Below are 4,897 nucleotides of genomic sequence, written 5' to 3'. Positions count from 1 at the left end.
TCCCCTGCTGTTGCTGCTGCTAAGTCGCTTCAGTCATGTCTGACTCTGTAAGACCCCATAGACGGCAGCCCACCAGGCTCCCCTGTCCCTGGGATTCTCCAGGCAAGAACACTGGAGTGGGTTGCCATTTCCTTCTCCAATGCATGAAAGTGAAAAGTGAAAGTGAAGTCGCTCAGTTGTATCCGACCCTCAGCGACCCCATGGACTGCAGCCTACCAGGCTCCTCCATCCATGGGATTTTCCAGGCAAGAGTACTGGAGTGGGGTGCCATTGCCTTCTCCATAACTCCTGTCTATTGTGAGAAAACATCAAACCCAAACTAAGGGATTTCATACAAGCTACCTAATCTTTAATTTTCAAGTCTCAAGGTCATTAAAAAAAAGAAGTCTGAGAAACTGGCACAGATTGGAGGAGAGTAGGAAGACATTGCTGACTAAATGCAATGTTTTGTCCTATGTGGAATCCTGGAACAAAAATATTAGTGGAAAAGCTGGTGAAATCTATTAAAATCTGTAGCTCAGTTAGGAGTATTGCACCAATGTTAATACTTAGTGATAAACATTCTATGGTTATGTTAGATGTTAACATTAGGGTAAATGGGGGAAGCATATACTGGTACTCTGCATTACTTGCAACTGTTCTGTAAAACTATTTCAAAATGAGAAGCTAAAAATATCTTCTTCCACAGAACTCCATCAGCAGGAATCATCTCGGCAGTATGTCCATTCCTAGAATGCTGTTATCCAGATATGCTGGATAAGACTTTGGTTTCCAGAGCCTGGGGGTATATTTAATTCCTGTCCTGGCCACTCATGAGCTATGTTATGAACAAGTTTCTTAAGTATTCCATGTTTCAATGTTCTCATCTGTAAAAGAGAAGATAGGTGGTTATGAGAATGGCAGGGTTTAATATGTATAAAACACAAATAACAGTGGAGGGTTAGTTATCATTGATTTAATTCCCATTCAATATATCATTGTTGAATGATTGAAGAATGAATGATGCAAGGTTTTTGCTAAGAGGGAGTTGCGATTCAATTAAAGTCAGAGAGAGTTTGGAGAAGAAGCTGAGGGCGCAAAGTGGAGGTTCCATGAGGCACAGTGGAGGGGTTGGCATAAAGATGGCACAAATATAAGAATAATTTGTGGGGGGTAGGGCGGTGAAACAAGGAGCAATACTGATATGGAAGTGTGTCTGAGTGCCCTGAATTCTGATTAACAGTGAGGAGCGAGTAGTCTCTCTAGGGCATGCTGCCTTAGGTAGGTTCTTCACTTGAACCCCACTATGCATTTGCAGGAGGCTATCCCCTGCAGGCTGCATTTCTCAACCTTCCATTTCTGCTGGTTTCCAGCTCAATACGGTCAATTGGGCTTCCCAGGTAGCTCTGTTGGTAAAGAATCTGCCTGCAATGCAGGAGACCCCAGTTCAATTTTTGGGTCAGTAAAATCCACTGGAGAAGGGATAGGCTACCCACTCCAGTATTCTTGGGCTTCGCTTGTATTCTTGGGCTTCCCTTGTAGCTCAGCTGGTAAAGAATCCACCTGCAAAGTGGGAAACCTGGGTTCGATCCCTGCATTGGGAAGATGCCTTGGAGAAGGGAAAGGCTAGCCACTCCAGTATTCTGGCCTGGAGAATTCCATGGACTGTACTGGACTGTATCAGCCATGGGGTCTCAAAGAGTCGGACATGACTGAGTCACTTTCACCTCACTTTCACAGTCAATAGGAGGCAATGTTGAGATGCTGCAGAGTGGGAGACTGGAGTCCCTGGCTGGGGCAATGACTCCAGTAGCAGTGACATTTTACCCATGAACAGTCCTGCCATGGCCTCAGTTTTTGCCCAGGGGCCAGTCATGTCACCACCTCCTCTGTCCCTGTAACTTAAGAGTCTTAATGGCTCCTTCTGTGGTATTCTCACAGAATAACTCCTTCTGTGAGTTATTCTCTGGGTTGCCTCCCTGTCCTCTGTTTGGCTGTCAGTCCCTCCATTACCCGTGTAACTTATTCCCAGTTTTGAAACTGCTGTTAAATGAATGCTCAGGTGGTTTCTGTTTCCTGGTTAGATTCTGACAAAAACAAAGGTCGTGGTGAAATTCCCTGTTTTCCAGATGGACTGAAACTCTGGGGCAAGGTTTCCCAGCGCTCCATGGCTTGTTTTCCTAATTATCTGTGACAGTCAGTGTGCTGCGAAGTATCCTGGGCTTCAGGGATTGTGAAGTTCAGAAGAAGGTAGTGTTTCTGGGAGCCAGTGTAGGATTACTGAAGCACCACTGCTTTCCAGACAGTCCCAGACAGGTAAGAAACATCTGATGGGAGGAGGAAGTGTCAGAATCCCAATGACACACAGCCAACCCCAGTGATGGGTCAACAGGGTTTATATGGGCAAAAGAGCCCCCCTGATTAGAAGTATGCTCAAGTACTGGAGTCAGAGAAGGGGCATCCATACCATTCCAGGTGCTTTAAATAAACCTGACTTGGCCATGCTGGTACTTCATGCACAAAGATGCTACTATCATTAGCATTGTGTCTCCAGCATTTGTTTAGACAGCCTCTCACATGCGTTCTTGTTCTCTTTCTCCTCATTTGGGCTCCATTTCCCACACTTATTCCTCACTTTGCCCTTGGGAAGGGCAACCTGGCTTGGCTGGCTGCCCTACCTTGACCTTGGTGTCCCTTCCAGGACATCATTCTGGAATTTGTCTCTCAGCTCCTCATACCCCCACCACAGTGATGAAGGACCCTCCTTCCATACACTCACTTAGGACCTCACCAGGGTCTTCCTTTCATTTCAATTAAAAATAGGAAACCAAATGAAAGATGGGTGTGAGGGTTGATGATGAGGTTGGCAGCAATGGTCAGGTTAGAATAATGGAACGAGAGATGGGGGCAAGCAGTTAGCTAGGGAGCTGTTAAATGTAGTTAGAACCTGGACTCTGAGAGTGGAAGAAGTGAAGATGTATGGGAACTCCAAGAGATTTCTTTAGAGAGAGAGATAATGATAGTAATAATATTTAATAATGAAGACACAGCTTTCAGAGTATCTGATCCCTTCCTTTTGGCCTCAGTTGGATGGTTCTGTAAACATCCTTGCCTATCTGAGACAGTAGCAGTGACAGGTAGGGTTTTTAGGGTGAGGGGGTTTCTCATTCCTATGGAAAGGGTGTTGCAAAAGCAGTTTTATGAGAAGTCTGTTAGTTCCTCCTTTCCATCAAATTGAGTCCTCAAAGAAATTCCTATATAGACATTCTCAGTTCTCTACTGAAAGAGGTACTTCATGGCTATTAAATATTGATCATGGCACTTAAACTCTAGAAAACAGTATCATTAGTTGGTGATTTAGTTAGAGTGCAACCACCTACACTCCCATGCAAGCCAGGCTCATAAATGCCTTCTTCTCGTCACCTCTAAAGGTAAGCCTGATTGTGTTCACATCCCCAGAGGTGACTCTTTGATGAAAAATAATGAAAACATTTGTCACCACAGGCTGAGACTGAGAAGTTACCTGCTCAGCCTAGATAGCAACTTATTTTTAGCCAGGAATCCAGGAAGACAATGTATCTGGAGTGTGATATTGTGAGCAATATGGGTTTTGCGTGGATGAAGACCTACTTTGAGTACTGGCTTCACTATTTACCGGCTGTGTGACTATTGGTAATTTATTTAACTTCCCTGTGCTTCATTCTGTCACAAAAATCAGGATAATAATGCATCCCTTATAGTGCTTTCTAAAGGATTAAATGAGTAATACTACTGGATCTAGCATAGCTGGTATTTAGTGGCTTGTTATTGCTAGTGATGGTGTTTTTAAGTGTATTTCCTGAAGGACAGGCTCTCTCATTCCTGTTCCATAGAGCCCTCTCCTAGAGATAAAATGAAGTTAGATTGTGATGGTTCTTTTTTGGGGGAGCCACACAGCGTGGAATGTGGGATGTCAGTTCCCTGCCAGGGATCGAACCCATGACTCCAACATTGAAAGCTCAGAGTATTAACCACTTGAATGCCAGGAAAGTCCATTCCAATGGTTCTTAGTGACAGCTGCACTTTAGAATTACTTGGCAGAGATTTTCAAATATACCAATGCCAGGCCACATCTCAGAACAATTCAGTCAGAATGTCTGGAGGTAAAATCCAAACAGGTTCTTCTAACATGCAATTGGGAGTGAGAATCACCAGCTTAGAGGAACCATGGATCTGAAGTTGGATGGCATGATGGTTAATTTTGTGTGTCAACTTGACAAGGGCCATGGTGGGGGTGGTCCACATATTTGATTAAATGTTATTTCTATGCATGTCTGTGGGGATATTTCTGAATAAGATTAGCATTTGAATCTAATAGACTAAGAAAGGCAGATTACCATCCCCAATGTGGGTAAGCATCATCCAGTCTTTTCAGGAAGTGAAGAGAACCAAAAGGTGGAGGGAGAATTCTCTCTAATTATATAAGCTGGGACATCGCCTTCTGCCCTTAGGCTGGGATTTCTACCATTGGCTCTTTCTGGTCTTTTTGGCCGTTGAACTTGACTATACCACCGGATTTCCTGGGTCTCCAGTTTACAGACAGCAGATTGTGGGATTTCTTAGCTTCCATAATTTTGTGATCCAATTCTTTATAACAAAGTATATATACACGGCTCCCCTGGTGGCTCAGTGGTAAAGAATCCACCTGCCAGTGCAGGAGACATGGGTTCAATCCCTGGGTTGGGAAGATTCCCCTCGAGCAGGAACTGGCAATCCACTCCAGTACCTTTGTCTGGAAAATCCCATGGACAAAGGAGCATGGCAGGCAGAAGAGTCAATGGGGTCGCAAAAGAGTCAGACACAATTTAGTAACCTAACAACAGTATATATGTGTGTGTGTGTGTGTGTGTGTGTCTATTCTGTTTCTCTGGAGTACTCT

This window comes from Bison bison, unplaced genomic scaffold (genome assembly GCF_000754665.1).
Source record: "Bison bison bison isolate TAMUID 2011002044 unplaced genomic scaffold, Bison_UMD1.0 scf7180017856337, whole genome shotgun sequence".
In the NCBI taxonomy this organism is placed as follows: Eukaryota; Metazoa; Chordata; class Mammalia; order Artiodactyla; family Bovidae; genus Bison; species Bison bison.
Note: the sequence above shows the minus strand (reverse complement) of the source record.